Below are 19,356 nucleotides of genomic sequence, written 5' to 3' on the forward strand. Positions count from 1 at the left end.
AAAAAAAAAATGAAGTTCAGGTCTAGGTGGAGCAGCCTCATTTTTCTCACATCCTTCCTCTTAGGACTAAAACTCCTTGCACTTAACACAACAAACCAGGGGAGGAGAACTGACAAGTGGAGAGAGGAGGGCCGGCCGGCAAGGACGTCAGCAGTGCGTGAGCGCCAGGGCGCGGCACGGTGCTCGTGCGGTGAAGCAGGGAAACCACAACTTGGATGAGAAGAGAAAACGAACGGATGCCAACACCAAGATAGATAATACTGGAATTTGACACAACATTGTAAAATGACTAACTCAGTAAAAAATGTTAAAAAAATAAGAATGTGTATATGGAGGAAACACTTAGTTATATTTTAGAGGTGGGGAAGGTAGAAGGACCTAAGTGGAACAAATTTTCTGTCATCCCTAAAAGTGTTTAACACATCAGCACAAACAGACTGTGATAAGTTACTGGTCAGTTTGCCAAGGCCGCTGCAGCAAAGGACCGCAGACTGAGTGGCTTACACAGTGAGTTTATTTCCATACAGTTCTGGAGGCTGGAAGGCCGAGATCAAGGTTTATCAAGAGTTCATTCCTTTTCACAGCTGAGTAGTATTCCATGGTAGAATGTACTATAAGGTTTTTAACCACTCTGATCAACTGAATGAGATTTGGCTATTTCCATATTTGCAATTACACATAAACCTGCTGAACAGGTCTGTACAGGTGCTTGTGCAGATGTAAGTTTTCATTTCTTAGGGACAAATGCCCAAGAGTACAGTAGTTTAGACTATAAGTCCATACTGAGTTTTATAAGAAACTGCCAAACTATTTTTCTGGGTGGTTTTTCCATTTTACATTCTTACCAGCATATACAAGTGTTCTGGATTCTCCACATCCTGGCTCCGAGTGCCAGCATTTGGCATCATCACTATTCTTCTGTTTTATTCATTCTGATAGGTTGGCAGTGATATTTTTTGTGGTTTTAATTTGTATTTTCCCAATGACTAGTGATGCTAAACATCTTTCATCTGCCATCTGTTTATCTTCTTGGGTGAAATATTTCATGTTTCTGCCCATATTCCAATTGGATTGTTTGGTTCATTTTTTTTTACTGTTAAGTTTTGAGATTCCTTTATAAGTTCTAGATACCAGTCTTTTGTGGAATATGTGGTTTGCAAATATTTTCTCTCAATCTGTAACTTGACATTTCATCCTCTTTAAAATGTCTTTGGCAGGGTCTTAATTTCAATGATGTCATCTTATCGATTTTTCCTTTTATGAGTCTGGGTCAAGTCTAAAAAGTATCTTGACTGACCCTACATCCTGACAACTTCTCCATTTTAAAAATAAAAGCTTATAGTCTTACATTTTATTTTGCGTTATTTTTCGTATAAAGTGTGAAGTGAATGTTGAATTTTTGTGGGGTGTTTGTGTATTTGCCCCTAGATGCCCAACTTTGTCAAAATTCAGTTGAGCCTAATTGTCTTGGGTCTATTTCTGGATCCTCCACACTCTTGTACGAAGTTTTCTGTCTATTCCTCCACCAGACCACACTTTCCTTATTAGTGTTGCTATATTAAAAGTCCTGAAATCAGGTAGATGAATTCCTCCAACTTTATTCTTCTTTTTCAAAATTGTTCCAGCTATTCTAGGTCCTATGCCATTCCATATAAATTTCTAAATAAGCTTACCTATATACACCAAGAACTTTGATGGCATTTTGATAGGAATTACATTAAACCTATAGCTCAAGTAGGAAAAAGTAGCATCCTTATTTTGAGTCCTCCAATCCAGGAACAAAATATTTCTCTACTTACTTAGGGCCTCTCTGACTGCTTTGATCAGCATTTGTAATTTTCAGCGTATAGAATCTACACATATTTTGTTAGATATATACCTAAATATTTCATTTTGGGGAGCAATTGTAAATAATATTGTTTTTAATTTTGACTTCCATGTGTTCTTCGTTATTATATACAAGTATGGTTAAATTTGTGTGATGACTTTTAAATTCTAAGACCTTGCTGAATTCATTACTTCCAGGCGTATTTTGAAGATTCTTTGTGATTTTTACATAGACAATCAAGATTATCTGTAAACTGATAGACTTTTATTTTACGCTTTCCAGTCTGTATGTCTTTTATTTCTTATTCTTGCCATATTGCAGTGGCTTGAATCTCCAGTACTATGCTGAATAAGACTCATGAAAATATACATCCTGCCTTGTTGCTGATTTTCAGCCTTTCACCATTAAGTCTAATGTTAGCTGTAAGTTGTTTTGTTTGAATTCTTTAGATATGTCTCTATCAATATGAAGTAGTTTTCCTTTATTCCTAACTTGCTGGGAGTTTTTCTCATAAATAGGTATTATTTATTTCTCATAAAGTGGTCTTATCAAATACATTTTCTGCATCAAATGATATGATCACATGACTTTTTTCTGTAGTCCACTGACTTAGTGGACTGACTTTGAAAGTAAGCTGGTGTAAATCCATACCAGCCTTCCATACCTGGTATAAATCCTGCTTGGTCGTGGTGTATCATTCTTTTATGTTGTGCTAGATTCTATGTGCTAATATTGCTTGAAGATCTTTGCACCTACATTCATCAAAGAATCTAGTCTATGGTTTTTCTTTTTTGTACCGTCTTTATCTGGTTTTGCTATTAGATAACACTAACTTCATAAAAGGTTGACAGGCGTTCCCTCCTTTTCTATTTTCTGAAAGAGATTGTGTAAAATTGCTATTAATTCTTCTTTAACTGTTTGATAAAATTCTCCAGTAAAACTATATGAAACTCAAAATTTATTTGGGGGGAGCCTTTAATTACTAATTATTTAATGTTTATAAGAATATTCAAGTTCTCTACTTCATTGTGGTTTTGTTTTTTTGGCCAGCAAATTTTTAACAGTTCATTTATTCTAATTTATAGAATAATGTGGAAGTTATAAGTTTAAAATTGATTATAGTGTTATCTTACTGTCCCTGTAATGACTCTCAGATCTATAGTGGTGTACACTCTGTTTCATTCCTAGCATTGGTGATTTGGGTTTGTTTTTTTTTTTCTGGTTTTCATCTTTCCTCTGTTTCACAACCTTCTGTTTCTCTCTTCTTATCTGTCTAGAGGTCCTTGAACATTTTTAAGAATGCCGGCTTACATTTATAGTGTTTGTTTTTGTATATTATCTGTGTAGTTTTCTCCGCAGTCACTCCAGATATTACAATATGTATACGTAACTGTAATGGACCTAAATAATGTCCCCCATAAAATTCATATCCTGAAATTCTAACCCCCAGTACCTCAGAAAGTGACCGCATTTGGAGATAGGGTCTTCAAAGAGGTAATTAAGTTATTAAAAAAGGGTCCTGAGGGTTTGCCCTAGTCCAGCATGACTGGTGTCCAGATAGGAAGAAGATCGGGACACAGACAAGCACAGAAGGAAGACCACGTGAAGACGCAGGGAGAAGACGCCCGTCCACAAGCTACGGAGAGAGACCTCCGGAGAAGCCAGACCTGCAGGTAGCCTTCTGGGGGATTTCATTTATATCCCATTGAAATAAGAAAATTATAGGAACATAGACCAGGTTAGTGGTTGTCAGGTGATGGGGGATGAGGTGAGAGGCAGAAGAAAGATAAATATGGATATAAGAGAGCTGCATGAAGGACCCTGGAATGGAACAGCTCTGTCTTTATTGTGATGGAGGTGATGTGAATCTACACGTGATACAGTAGCATAAAACCAAGTACACACACACACACATACACACACACACACACACACACACACACACACACACACACACACACACACACACGAGTGCTGGCAACTGGTGAAATCTGAATAAAGTTGGTGAATCTTGATTGTGGATTTGCACTATAGTTTTGTAAGATGTTACCATTGGGGAAAGCCAGGTGAAAGATACAGGGGTACTATTTGCATTATTTCTGAAACTGAATGTAAACCTACAATGATCTCAAAAAGAAAAGTTAGTATGTAAGTAACAAGGTCCTACTGTCCAGCATAGGGAACTATGTTCAATACCTTATAATGGCTTTTATGAAAAGGAATATGTGTGTGTGTGTTTGTGTGTGTGTGTGTGTGTGTGTGTGTATGTGTATGCATAGAGTATGCATATATATATATATATATATATATATCACTGCTGTACACCAGGAACTTACACAACATCGTAAATTGACTATACTTCAATAACTAAAGGAAGTAAAAACACCTATCAGAGCGCGCATGCTTTTTGCATGTATGCATATGCATGTGTTAAGAACGATTTGCATATGATTGTATCCAATGAAGAATTTGGAATGTCCATGACTTCTGGTCTGAGGGAAGCTCTTCACAGCAGGCACGGCCAAGTGCATCATTCAGGCACCCACACAGCCTTGCGGCAGGGAGGCCACTCAAGTGTGAACACGGCCTCCTGCTGTCTGAGGACTTCAAAAGTGGGTCTGCCCCCTGGGCTGTACTTAGCGAAGGCCACGTGCCCAGTTCAATACGTATTAGGAGCTCATGGAGATAGCCGATTCATTTTAATCTTAAAAATGTAAAATCCTGAAAACTGCCATTTTCTACACAGTTTTGGAAATGAAAGTCTTTGGGTTTTGTTACGGCTTGCCTCTTTATTCCTAGTGGTCTGGTTACTTGAGGATTTTGGAATAACAAACCGGAATTCCCACTGAGTCGTTCGAAACTCAAACTTGGCTCTGAAAAAATGCTTTGGAGGCATGTTCCGTTCCCTGATGGGTGTTCAGATAAATGGCCTGGCTCCATAGTAAGAATAATAAAGAAAGAAATTAATAATAATAGTAGAAGGCTTTCTAGGAGAGGAGGAGTTCACATGGTGGGGGGCATTGTTATTCAAAGTCTCTTTAGTCAATTTATGGAATCTTTGGCTGAAGACAATTCAGTGGTCACATGGCCATGAGCAAGTTACTTCCTGTAACACGTGCTTCTGGGATGTGATGCTATGAATTAAATTACAGCATTGCCCCCATGCTAACTAAGCTCACTTCTCCCAATAAAATTGCTGCAGGGAATCATTTTAATACTCACATTTGGTACGTGTGTTTGCTAATATCTGATTTCTCAACATAAATATGTAATCTGGGTGCATGTTTGTATTTTTTCTTTCGCAGTCGTCCCAAGGGTACTACCTGTATTGAAAATTAAGCATATGTCAAGCATTGAAAATCCCGGGAAAAACAAATAAACTGCCACTGATAGAAATGATACAGTATGATTTCTAGCTAATATCTCCTTTCATCATGTTTGGATTATTACTCTTTAAAAAGTTAAAAACGCTGAATGTGCCGAGTATTCAGATTTGTAAATTATGAAATAAGCATTACTCATTGTATGAGATAAACACGCCTGTGTTCCTCCTCTACTCTCCCATGACTGCCACACTCACAGCATTTCTGACACCAGACGTGGGGGATTTCCCCCCACTAAATAATTCTGTGCCACCAGCTGAGTATCCTACAGTTTAACTCAGTCATAACTCTGTCAACCTGCAGGTAGCATCAGATACCTCAGGTTAAGGGTTCAGTCCCACAAGACAGGCCCCGTTTTAGATGCCAACCACAAGTGGCAGGTTATCACCTGTACTTCTGACCAATCAGCTGTAAATTGGGGTCCCCATGGCCCCTTCCTTGAGTTGGATGGTTTGCTAGGCTGGCTCACAGAACTCGGGGAAACAAAGGCTCGTGTTTACTGATTCATTATATAATAAAGGCTGCCATAACGGGTACGGATCAATAGCCAGATGAGGTACTAGAGTGAGGTCTGGGAAGGTCCCAAGCGTAGGAGCTTCTGTCCTTATGCAGTAGGTGTGTACCACTCTTCTGGCACAGGGACGTACGTGTTCACCAACTTGGAATCTCTCTGAGCTCATTTCTGGTGGGGTTTTTGTAGAGCCATCATCATATAAGCATAATCAACGCTGAACTCCATTCCTACTCCCGCTTCTTCCTGGAAAATGGGGCGGGGGGGCTGTGTGCCTGAAAATTCTAACATTCTAGCCTTGACTTCATCTTTCTGGTGACCAGCCCCCATCCTGAAATTATCAGGTGCCCACCAAGAGTTGCCTCATTAGAACAAAAGACACTCCTCTCACCCAGGAAATTCCAAGGGATTTAGGACCTCTAGTGAGGAAGCTGGGTCAGAGGTCAAATATTAGAACAAAAGATGTTCCTAGTGGTCTTCTCACTTAGGAAATCACAAGGGTTTTAGGAGCTGGGGTATATTTTTCTAGGACTAATGTATATTTTTATTATTTTATAATCATATTCATAATCTTTTTAAAATAACTTTTTTATTGATGTATAGTTAATTTTAAATGTGTTAGTTTCAGGTGTATGGCAAAGTGATTCAATTATATATATAGTTGAGAATATATATGTGTATATATATTCTTTTTAAGATTTTTTTCCATTATAGGTTATTACAAGATATTGAATATAATTCCCAGTGCTACACAGTAGGTCCCTGTTGCTTATCTATTTTATATGTAGTGTGTATATGTTAATCCCAAATTCCTAATTTATCCCCCTGCCACCTCACTTTTCCCTTTGGTAACAATACAGTTGTTTTCTATGTCTGTAAGTCTGCTTCTGTTTTGTAAATAGTTTATTTGTATCATTTTTTTTAGATTCTACATATAAGTGATATATATTTGTCTGACTTATTTCACTTAATATGATAATCTCTAGGTACATCCATGTTGCTACAAGTGGCATTATTTCATTCTTTTTTTACGTCTGAGTAATACTTCATTGTGTACACACACACACACACACACACACACCACCCTCTTTATCCAGTCATCTTTCAGTGGACATTTAGGTTGCTTTCATGTCTTATCTATTGTAAATAGTGCTGCTGTGAGCATTGAGGTGCATGTATCTTTTCCAACTAGAGTTTTCTCCAGATATATACCTAGAAGTTGGATTGCCAAGTCGTATGGTAAATCTATTTTTAGTTTTTTAAGGAACCTCCATACTGTTTCCATAGTGACTGCAACAATTTACATTCCCACAAACAGTGTAGGAGGGTTCCTTTTTCTCCACACCCTCTCCAGCATTTGTTATTTGTAGACTTTTTAATGATGGCCATTCTGACTGGTGTGAGGTGACACCTCATTATAGTCTTGATTTGCATTGCTCTGATAATTAGTGACATTGAGCATCTTTTTATGTGCCTGTTGACCATCTGGATGTCTTCTGTGAAAAAATGTTTATTTAGATCTGCCCATTTTTGGATTGGGTTGTTTATTTCTTTGATATTAAGCTTATTTGAGCTATCTGTATATTTTGGAAATTAATCCCTTGTGGGTCACATCATTTGCAAATATTTTCTCCTATTCTGTAGGTTGTCTTTTTGTTTATGGTTTCCTTTGCTGTGCAAAAGCTTTTAAGTTTAATTGGATCCCATTTGTTTATTTTGGTTTTTATTTCCATTACTCTAGGAGACAGATCCAAAAAAATATTGCTGTGATTTATGTCAGTGTCCTGCCTACGTTTTCCTGTAGGATTTTTATAGTATCTCATCTTACATTACAGTCTTTAATCTGCTTTGAGTTTATTTTTGTCTATGATGTTATAGAATGTTCTAATTTCAGTCTTTTACAGGTAGCTGTCCAGTTTTCCCAGCACCACTTATTAAAGAGACTCTCTTTTCTCCATTGTATGTTCTTGCCTCCTTTGTTATAGATTACTTGACCATAAGTGCTTGGGTTGTTTCTAGGATTTCTACCCTGTTCCATTGATCTGTATATCTGTTTTTATGCAAGTAGTAAACTGTTTTGATGACTGTAGCTTTGTAGTATAGTTTGAAGTAAGGGGATGTGATTCTTCCAGTTCCATTCTTCTTTCTCAAGATTCTTTTCACTGTTTGGAGTCCTTTGTGTTTCCATAAAAATCTAGAAACATTTTTTGTTCTAGTTTTTCTTGGGTTGATCCATTGTCCATTGTGTGGTGTCCTTTGTTTCTTTTAACAGTATTGATTTTAAAGTTGATTTTGTCTGATATATTTATTGCTCCTCTGCTTTCTTTTGATTTCCATTTGCATAGGATACCTTTTTCCATCCCCTCACTTTCAGTCTTTATGGGTCCCTAGATTTGAAGTGAGTCTCTTGTAGGCAGCATGTATTCAGGTCCTGGTTTTGTATCCATTCAGCCAGTCTGTGTCTTTTGGTTGGAGCATTTAGTCCATTTACAGTTAAGGTAATTATCAATATGTATATTCTTATTGCCATTTTGTTAATTGTTTTGAGTTTGTTTTTGTGGGTCTTATTTTACCCTTGTTTTGTTCTCTTCTCGTGACTTGATGAATAGCTTTATTGTTCTGTTTAGATTCCTTCTTCTTTTTGTGTGTATATATATCTATTGCAGCTTTTTGGTTTGCAGTGACCATGAGGATTATATATATATGTGTGTGTATATATAATATATGTATATATATATATATATATACACACATATATATATAAGTTTTAAGTTGCTGATCTCTTAATTTCAAATGCATTTTACATACTCTGCATTAATACCTTCCTCCCCCCATCATTACTGTTTTTGATATCATATTTTACATCTAACTGTTTTGTGTATTCCTTAACAGCTTATTGTAAATACAGATGATTTTTACTGCTTTTTTGTTTTAATCTCCCAACTTGCTTTGTGTATGGATGATTTCCTACTTTTACTGTATGTCTGTCTTCACCACTGAGCTCTTCCATTTTGCAATTTTCTTGTTTCTACTTGTGGCCTCTTTTTTCCCTGGAGAAATTCTTTAGCATTTGTTGTAAAGCTGGTTTGGTGGTGCTGAATCCTTTTAGATTTGCTTGTTTGTGAAGCTTTGGTTTCCCCCTCAAATCTGAAGGAGAGTCTTGTTGGATCTATCCTTGGTTACAGATTTTAACCTTTTCATCATTTTAATTTTGTTGTCCCTCCTTTCTAGCCTGCAGAGTTTCTGCTGAAAAATTAGATGATAACCATCTGGGAATTCCTTTGTGTGTTGTTGTTGCTTTTTTCCTTTGTTAGTTTTAAAATATTCTCTATCGCTAATTTCTGTTATTTTGATTACAGTGTATCTTGGTGTGTTCCTCTTTGGGTTAATCCTGTATAAGACTCTCTGCTCTTCATGGACTTGAGTGACTGTTTCCTTTCCCAGGTTAGGGAAGTTTTCAGCTGGTACCCTTTAAAATATTTTCTTAGGCCCTTTGTGTCTCACTCTTCTCCTTCCTGGACTCATATAATTTCAATATTAGTGGCCCAATGTCCCAGGGTCTCTCTTACAGTGTCCTCATTTCTTCCATTCCCCCCCCCCCCCCCCCCCCCCCGTTCAGCAGGCAGTGATTTCCACTACTCTGTCTTCCTGTTCATGGATCTGTTCTTCTGCATCATTTAGTCTACTATTGATACCTTCCAGTTGTTGTATCTTCAGTGTGTTTGGCCATTTATATTTTCTAACTATTTGTTAAGAACTACTAATTTCTCACTGTGTGCATCCATTCTCCTCCTGAGTTCTTTAATCATCTTACAGTTATCACTCTGAACTCTTTCTCAGGTGGATCGCCTACCTCCATGTCGCTTAGTTCTTCTGGAGATTTTATCTTTTCTTTCCTCTGGAACATACTGCTCTGCTGCCTCATTTTGTCTTAACTGGCAGGTTAGTTATGTTTCTTTTTGACTGAAAAAAAAATGCACAACCTAAAAGTTGAACGATATGTTTTATTCAGCAGACATTTCTGAGGACTTAAGCCCAAGACATGGCCTCTAAGATAGCTCTGAGAGACTGCTCTGAAGAGGTGGGAGAGGAGCCAGGATATATAGTTTTTGCAAAAAAGACCTGGTAGTCAGAACATCTAAAGACTACTGTTAATTAAAGAAAGCCAGCATCTCAAGTTAAGGAATTTAGCACTTTTTTATGTATGCCAAGGTGCAAGAGTCTGGGCTCACTGAAGTCATTCCTTTGAGATGCACCTGAGCTCCCTAGGCCAGTATGTTATGCTTCCCATCCTGAGTTCCCTGGGGCTGACTGTCGGGGGGGCGGTGGTCGTGGCCGATGGCTGATGGCTGCAGCACTCTTTGTTTACTGGTATGGCAGGCAGTAACTTTCATTCACATTCTCAGCCTTGGAGAAGTTGCCCTCTGTAGATGTCTCATGTGTCCCAGTCGTGCACTCCCTTCTTGTCACCTAATAGTAGAGGGCCAGCTGGCCCAGGGAAGTGTCTGGCCTGTGTGTCAGCTGGGTCCTCAGGCTGTGGGACTGTACTTTTCTTGTTTCTGATGTCTTCCCCCTGGTGGGTGAGGCTGGTCTAGAGGTTTGTGTAGGCTTCCTGGCAGGAGGGGTGGGTGGAGCTGCGTCTTGGCCCTCTGGTGGGAGACCATGTCAGGGGCAGGTTCTAGGGGGCTTCGCAGCCTGTGTGCTGATGGCTGGGGCTGTGTCTCTGCCCAGTTTGCTGTTTGGCCTGAGGCATCCCAAATGGCGCCTACAGGCTGTTGGGTGGGGCCAGATCTTGCTGTTAATGACCCAACAAGTCAACTTCCAGAAGAGCTCCTGCAGATAAATGCTCCCCGGTATGTCCAGCGCCAATGTGTATGTCTCCCGCGTGAGCCAGAGCGGCTCCCTGCCTCCCAGGAGACCCTCTAATACAAGCAGGCAGGTCTTACTAAGGCTCCTATCAAATTACTGCTTTTGCCCTTGGTCTTGGTGCTTGTGAGATTTTGTGTGCACCTTTTAAGAGTGAAATTTCTATTTCTCCCAATCCTGTGGCGCTCCCGCAATCGATCCCCACTGGCCATCAAAGCCAAATGCTCTGGGGACTTCTCTTCCTGTTGTCAGACCCCCCCCCACCCACCCAGGCTGGGGGCCCTGCCATATGGGGCTCAGAACTCTCATTTCTGTGGGAGAACTTACTCAATACAATTTTTCCCCAGCTTGTGGGTCACCCACCCAGGGGATATGGAATTGATTATATCACTCAAGTCCGCCCCTCCTACCTATCTCGTTGTGGTTCCTTCGTTATATCCTCTTGACTGTAGATATTCTTTCTGGTAGGTTCCAGTCTTTTTCCATCACGGATTGTTGTGATTTGGGTGTGCTCATCAGAGGTGGTGAGCTTACGGTCCTTGTGCTCTGCCATCTTGGTTGCCCTCCTCTCTAATCTTCTTATCTTGAAAGGAACGTGGAGACTTAGCAGGCGTGTGCTGTGTTCTGTGATCTCCAGCATACGTCATACACTTAGTAACATTCGACGGCCAGTCTCAGGAGTCCCAGGCCTGGAGTCCTTGCCTCTTCTCTGGCATATCAATCTGTACTCACATTTAATCTGTGCTGAAAAGCCACTCCTTTTACTAATCCCCTTCCCTCAGGTGTTAGCAAGTCGTATTAACTCTGTTTAATTGCTTAAAACGTTAACCCTTTTGCTGTCAAAGCTTCAAGTCAAAGACCTCCCCTCAGGCACAGGTAACGGGGGAGCCCCCGGCCCCCTGGTAGCTCACAGCAAGGCCCACTTCGGATGAGGCTGGGAACGCCCTGCAGGGGAGGGGGAACCAGAAGGAACAGGACCAGTGTTTACAAATACCAAAGCAGGGGAAGGCAGCCCAGACAAGAAAGAGAAAGGCAAAAGGGTGTTGCTTCCCCTTTCCCTTTAAATCTTTCTTCATTTGCTTTTTTATAAATTACAGAAGTTTTACATACCCTTTGTAAGAAGCGTGCAGTACAGTGGTGTGTTAAAAACCGGTGACTCCCCCTTCTGTTCTCTGTTCCTTCCCACCTGCCTGAGGTGACTAGCAGCCTAGGCTCTGTCTGCCCAGTTTTCTCCCTGGCTCTTATAATTGTATTCAAATATAGAGTATCTGTCTTTTAAGTGGCTGCCTTTTAAATGATCTTTCACAGAGCTGCTTTTCATGGTTAGGGGTTTGTCTTTAATGGCTGTGAGGAAATAAATAAGTGCTTGTTTTAATGACCAAGGCTAGCTCAGCCAGAACCTTAGGAACTGCAGCTCAGTATGTGGAAGCTACCAGGTTGCGGCCGTTTCAGTGCAGCGCACACGCGTGCAGCGGGTCACAGAGCACGCGCATCCCTTGCTTTGTGGGTAGCTGGGAAGGGAAAAACCTGCTCCCAATGAATGTGAAGCCACATGAGAAACAACCCTTATTAGCTCTAGTGTAGAATGTTCAGCTGTTTGTTCTATTTCTAAACAATGATTTCAAGCATTTTTCTTCCATGATATCTTGTTTTCTAACTTTTTTTGCCCATGGCACCTCGACTGGAATCAGATGTTTAAGCAAGGAGAGACTGATTCAAACTGGCCGAATGCTTTGCTTTCCAGGGGCTTTTGCAAAGGTCACGGCCATGGCCCAAAGACAGACAAGATGCGCTGGCATTTTGAGTGTGAATTTTTGAGAGTGGGTGCTGCGCCCTCAGTCTTTGTGAGTTGTGAATTTTGAGAGTATTTAAATGTTTACTGGCTGGCTCGTTTGTTGTAATTTTTTTGGTGGGTTGTATTAAACCCTTTCTGTCATTTACTGACTCACTCACTGAGGAAACCCTGAGGGCTACCCATAGGCCTGGTGCTGCGCTATGCATTTGTTGTGCAGACACCATTTAGACATGACTTATATCTCCTGTGAGATGGTAAACTCACAGTGGGCATCTTGCCATAGCTTTTTTTCTCATAGCTGAGTTAGTCTGCCCAGGTGTTGTCCACCTCCTTGGTGGAATACGAGATGGAAAGTGCAATACACTGAAATACAAATAATTGGAGTCATAGACTAAAGAGAAATTCATTTTAACAATTTGCAGCATTTCCTGCCAATGTTATCCGTGTAGTTATAAATTTTTAAAACTTACAAGTAGAATTAGGAGAGCCAGAGGAAACAAAAAATTTAATGTTAAGGGACAGACTTATGCCTTAGTGTATCAATAATGATCTTAAATGTAAATGGTCAAAATACAGCAAAACAAAAGACAGAGATAGGCAGAGTGGATTAAAAAATTTAAAAGAAAATTTAAACGATCCAGCTTATATGCTGCTTACAAGAAGCTCACTTCAAATTTATCAATATAGGTAGGTTGAAAGTAAAAGAATAGACCATTTATACCATGCAGATATTAAATTAAAATTTAAAAAAGCAGGAGAGACATGTTTAATATCTGATTCAGAACAAAGAAAACTGGCCAGTGATAAAGAGATTCTTTACGTAATGCTAAAAGGATCAATTCACCAGGAAGATATAATGATCCTAAATGTCTATGGATCAAGAAACAGCTTTAAAATACATGAAGCAAAACTTATGACGCTGAAATAAGAAATACATAAATCCACCACAGTTACACTTGGGACGTGTATAGGAAGTCTGTCCAGCACAGTCAGCCTACAGGATCTAATTGACATGTACTGAACACTCCACTCGGCAACAGCAGGATAACACTTCTTTTTTTTTCCAAGTGCTCATAAACTTACCAAGATATTCCATTTACTGGATCATAAAGCAAAGCTCAACAAATTTAAGAGCATTTAAATCATGCAGAGTTTGTTCTGTGACCACAAGGCAAACTAGAAACCAAGAACAGAAAGACAACAAGGAAATCTCTAAGCAAATGGAAATGAACGCATAATAAATGCATGCATCAAAAAATCTGAAAATTAAAAAGTACATTGAACCGAATAAAATCAAAACATCTCAAAGTATGTGGGGTAGAGCTAAAAGTGCTGAGAGGGATATTCATAGCAAAAAATACATTATATATGAGGAAAGATTTCAAATGAGCAATTAAAATTCCTACTATAAGAATTAGAAAAGGAAAAACAAAATAAATCCAAAGCAAGCAGAAGAAAGCTAGTACTAATGGTAAGATCAGAAATCATTTCAAGGTGAAATAGGAAAACAGTAGAGAAAGTCAGTAGAACAAAAAGTTATCTTTGCAAAAAAAAAAAAAATCAATAAAATTGATAATAAACAAACTGACAAAAATAAAGAGATCATGCAAATCAACTGTTATTAGAATGAGATAAAAGAAGTAAACAAATCCTGCAGCTATTAAATACATAATAGGGAAATACTATGAAACATACTTTTTGGCTCGTAAATTCAATAACTTTAAGAAATGGACCAATTCTTTGAAAACTACAAGCTACCAAGCTCAACCAGGATTTATAGGCAATCTGAATGTCTCCTTATGGCTGCGATGGAAATTGAACTTGTAACTACAAAATTCCCCCCAAAAGAAATCTCCTGGCACAGATGGTTTCCATGAACTCTATACAGTCTTGCTACAAAATAGAAATAGGGGTCATATTATCTCTAATTTTAGACCATTTAAAAAGAATTAGTTTATTAAATTGGAGAATAGTTTTAGAGATTGACAGGAAAGGTCGTGAACATAGTATATAGTGAGTTCGCATCTAACCCACATCTAGTTCCCACTGCTGTTAACATCTTACATCAGTGTGGCACATTTGTCACCAGTGATGAGCCAACATTGATACATACTATTAACTGAAGTCCATACTCATTTATAATATTTCCCTGTAGAATAGATAAAAACAGTGCGGTTCTAAATGTCATTTTTCTGTTCTAGGAATCCCATTTAAGGACAAACTGCATCATATTATGGTCGTGTCTTCCATTGTGGGCCTTTTCATGTTGCCTTGCCTGTCTGTTTTTTGCTTGCTTCTTACTTCCTGGCACTCCAGGGTGCTCCAGGGTCCCCTTGTATTTCCATCCTAGTCCTAGAAGCAAGCCGTCTTCCGGAGTCCTCTCTCTCTGTCTTGTAGCTGTTTCAGGTAACCGCTGTTGTTATACTGGAGCTGCCTTGGTATGGTGGTTGGTGAGGGGAGCATTTCTGACTTTCTGATACTGCCTACAGTCTTTTAGGAACCTGTGTCTCAGGGCTGTGGCCTTGCAACTCTTTCGATCTGTCTTCCTGTGGTTAGATTTTCTTTCTACAGCATTCCTCCAAGTGGAATATATTTCAGAATTTTTTGCTCTTGTAAAGTCCATTTCCCCTGGAGCGTAGACACTTTCTTATTGAGAAGGCTCTGTGAATATTTCACAGTAATTTCTCTTCTCCTTTCCTACAAGGGACCTATTTGGATCTTCACCATGAGAAATACAAGGATTCTGGTCACAGTTCTAGTGTGTGTGTGTGTTTTTCCATACCGATAAGCAGGTTCTCTGACACAGACTTAGGTATCCTACAGTTCAGCTCAATTCTGACAGTGTCTTCCTGGAGATTGCTTCAGAATCCACAGGATAAAGGTTTAGTCCCGCAAGGCTCTCTGACCCCCAACTTCAAACATCAGTTGGAAGTCCAGTTTGCCCCCTGTGCTTCTGACCAGCTGGCTATGGATCAGGGATTCCATCGACCTCCCTCCTTGGGTTTGATTGATTAGCTAGAGTGGTTCACAGAACTCAGGGGAAACATTTTATATTACTAGGTCACCAGTTTATTGTAAAAGGGCGTAATTCAGAAACAGCCAGGTGGAAGAGATGCACAGGGCAGTGTATGGGGAAGGCCTACCATATACAAATCCGTGCCTCCTCTGCGCGTTCCACTCTTCCTGCATCTCTGCGCGTTTACCGACCTGCAAGCTCTCCAAACACCAGCCTTTTGAATCTTTTATGGAGTTGCATTACTTAGCCATGATAGATTAAACTATTGGCCAGTAGTGATAGATTCAGTGTCCAGGCCTTCTCCCATCCCCAGAGCTCTGAAGTCAGAGGATGTGGGACTGAATGTTCCCACACTGTCATCACATGGATGGGTGATGTGCAAGGCCATCACATGATGGGCTTTGCAACCAGGTCCTATCCTTAGGTGTGGTCCAAAAGTCACCTCATTAACAAGAAAAAGACAATTTGGTTGCTCTCCAACAAGGGTTCCAAGGGTTTTGGGAGTGTTTTGCCAGAGACAGGGATGAAGACCAATATATATATTTTTATAAGTCACAGTATTGCAGAATCTGGGAAGGTTCCTGAAGAAAAGTTCAGGAAAGCATGGGGTGTCACTTATGATGGGGCCCACAGGGATTTCACACTGTCATGCCAGCGTTTGCTGGACCTTTAGTGAATCAGAGTTTCATTGTTCCTAGTATTTTCTGGCTCCTATGGCTTCTTGCCCCAAGCAAGATCTCCACTGCGTATCTCTGAAAACGTACCCATCTCTCCAGATTTTTGGGGTGGCAGTTTGCTCTCTGACTTTAGTTCTATGACAGTTCCAAGAAAGGCTGTTGATTTTTAGTTTGCCCAGCTTTTTCTTGTCATAAAGCAAAGTAACAACTTCCACACTCTGTAGGAGCTGAATTCAGATGTCCTATTAAAAAAAATTCCATTTAAACCTCTATCTTGAGCATTTTCTTATGTCATTAAATGCTTTTAGAAGACACAATTTTGTGTTGGTTTTATTTCCATTGTATGGACATACTATTCATTAGTCAACTGAAAATTACATAAAACTAGTTAAATGCTTTGCTAGTTCATAGCCCTGGGGTTTATTTTAGGACTTTTAAAATCTGTTGTACTTTATTTACAGTCAGTCATCCTTTCCAGCCTGGAAACTCTGCCCTGCAGGTCCAGGAATAAATCTTGAGATACTTCTTTACTACTTTCCTCTAATATATGTTCTCTCATTCTAATTTTTAGAATTCCTTCAGTTCAGATAACTTCTGGAGGGATTCCTCCTCTGTTTTGCATATACTTTCTCTGTTCTTTTTCATTTCTTATTCTGATCTTTGGTCATAGATTTCCTCACTTTATCTCCCACTCCTACTTGGAATATCTTCTGTTTCCCAAAGAGCTTTCTTTGTTTTCTGAATATTTATTCTCTTAGTCTCCTGGATGCAGTAAATTTTTTTAACTCTCTGAGGTTATTAACAGCAGTGTATTTTATGCAATTTCTTTGTGCCTTGTTTCTGCTTTCCCCAAGTTCCTTTTTTATTAATGTCACTGATAATTGAGTACACAAACTTTTCTATAATAACCTTGTAACAGAGGAGAGCTGGCCTTATTTTCCTCATTTTCCAAATGAAGAATCAGTGCTCAGGTTTTGTAACTATTTTCTTGTTACTGAGTCCAAACTTGTTCTGCTCCCTGCACAACAGGCCAATAAATCAGGAGACAAGGTGCTGGGGCAAGGAATAGCGACTTTATGTGGAAAGTCGGCAGACCAAGAAGATGGCAGGCTAATGTCTTGGAGAACCATCCTCCCCAATTCAGAATATAGGCTCCGTTTATACTAAAAAAAGGAAGGGGGGGAGGTGTGGTTGGTTGTTGCAAACTTCTTGCTGTAGGGGTTCTTTGTTCTTGCATCTGTCCAGTGGGTCAGGTCATGGTGCTCCTGCAAAACCTCTAACACAACAAATGTTGTTTTCTGGTCTGCAACTTGTTATCTTTATAGAAGTGCAAAAGTGTTAATATCCTTAAAGGCCAGAGCCTTGAGAATAGGCTCTCCTGTCTATTTCAGGCTAAAGGCAACATTCTTTTACAAAAGTTGCAGAGCTGGCAAGACTGAGCCTAGAAAACAGGGCAGAGGGTTAAAGCCAAAGGAACAGATCTAATAGGGAGTCAGATTTGTTCTTTTCTGTTACAATTCAGTAAAAGACAGTGTTGTTGGTCAAATCCAAGTGTTTTAATTCCTAGCAGCATCTCTTTCCACAACACCACGTGGTCTGTCTGTATTAAGAAGCTGTAGAATGCTCCCCTGCATAAGCCATGTTTTTTTAAAAAAAAAGTAGTTGCTGCTTGAGGCCATGGATAATGGTTTTTACCTGTGTCAGATTTGCTTTAGTATTTCATTTTATTTCTAGTGAAACTTCCTACAACCATTGACCTAGGCCCTCACTTCAAAGACATAGTTGTTCTTGTCTAAACTGTTTACCCCCTCACTGAACATACCAGCACTCTCTTTTCCCCAGACATCTGAACCATCTTCAGATCACTGTCCATCTTCAGATCACTGTGGATGCCTCTTTTCAGTAGTATCTGAAAAGGCTTCAGTAGTATCTGAAGACGTGATTTGGGGAAATGGGAGGCAACCCTGATTCAACATTAAACACAAAAAGTATACTGAATGCTCTTTAGTATCTTTTTGATGATTCAGACGATAGAGTCATTCTGAGGCTGGAAATTCGTGTGGTGGTTTTGTGTGCTTTGAGAGGACAGTGAAAGTTACCTTAGAAATACTTCGATGGGTGATTGGGGTTGTAGGGCCAGACCGGCAGACAGTCACAGCCCCCCCGTGATTGGACATTGGTCCAGGATTGGTGGCAGGGACAGTCTGTCTATAACCTGGAGCCATGCCACTGTTTGGACCGGGATAGAGTTCCCTTGGACAGCTCCAGCTGGCAGGAAGAGGGCTTCGCCATTCAGGAGGGCTCGGGGAGGGAAACTGTTATTTTAACATCCAAAAGCGACTTGCCTTGTTCTTCCTTCTTCCTATGCACAATATAAGGGCCTGAGCTCTTTCTAATGTCTCATGTGGTAGCTTGTTTTTTAAGGGCTAAGTAGAAAAAGGACGGAAAGGACCCCAGTGGAAATACGGCTGGATGAACATCCGGCATAACAGGACATGAGCCAAACGTATTTGGAATTAAAGCGAAGGCAGATTTTCCTAATGGTAAAGGAAATTTTTGGAAGCTGTGGGTGGCTGAGGGAAATTGCAGAGACTCCCTCTCTGATAAGCTTTCTGCATGGAGCAGCTTCTCTTGTCTAGGATATTAGGATAAGTAAGATTCCTTTCTGTAATTTTGACTTTATCTAAGAGAGCTACAGATTGCAGAGGTAATTATATAGGGTGATGCCCCAAATACTGCTGTCTTGTTTGCTTTAATATTGTTTTTGTTTTAGAAAAAATGATAACATGTTTATTGTAAAACTTTCAAACAAGACAGAAAAGTACAAAAGAAGAAAATGTCTCCTAAACTCTCACCACCCAGCGCTAACTGATGTATTCTGCGGAACGCTTTTGATTGTGAGGGATGCTCAGACCGGCTTAGGGGGCTTTTTGGCTTTGGTTAACCAGTGAGTCCCAGGGCGTTCCTAGCTTCAGGCGTGGCTGAGTCCCAGGGTTCAGAGTTTTAAAGAAGTTCTGTCTCCTCTGTCAGCTTCATTCTCAGGCAGGCGCTCTCCACTTGGGCCAGATGTGGCCCCCGGCACATCCAGGCTTGCAGGGTCTAACACCTTCCATCTGAGGGAGAAATAGCCTTTCTCCATAGTTTCAGTAAAAGTCCTGTTGTTGGGGTTGGATGTGCATTTGGAGAGGAACTCAGGGTGCCACCAACACCAAATGAACCACATGAATTGAAGAGAAAAGAGAAATGGAGTAGCTTCCTAAAGATAAATTGGGCACTTACT

At 39.9% G+C, this 19,356-nt stretch overlaps 1 protein-coding gene and 1 long non-coding RNA gene across 3 annotated transcripts in view; one reads left to right on the forward strand and one right to left on the reverse strand.

Annotated features, from left to right (window-relative positions):
* Positions 1 to 19,356, forward strand: part of GABRG3 (gamma-aminobutyric acid type A receptor subunit gamma3) — a 444,492-nt gene that overhangs the window by 108,372 nt on the left and 316,764 nt on the right. The gene's annotated exons all lie outside the window — the stretch shown is intronic.
* The window catches only part of LOC116660145, a 19,240-nt gene continuing 17,150 nt past the window's right edge, over positions 17,267 to 19,356 (reverse strand). The window contains exon 3 of the long non-coding RNA XR_004315507.1: positions 17,267 to 17,341. This is a non-coding gene — a long non-coding RNA (uncharacterized LOC116660145). The remainder of the gene's footprint in view (positions 17,342 to 19,356) is intronic.

The sequence above is a fragment of the Camelus ferus genome, chromosome 27, assembly GCF_009834535.1.
Source record: "Camelus ferus isolate YT-003-E chromosome 27, BCGSAC_Cfer_1.0, whole genome shotgun sequence".
NCBI classification, from domain to species: Eukaryota; Metazoa; Chordata; class Mammalia; order Artiodactyla; family Camelidae; genus Camelus; species Camelus ferus.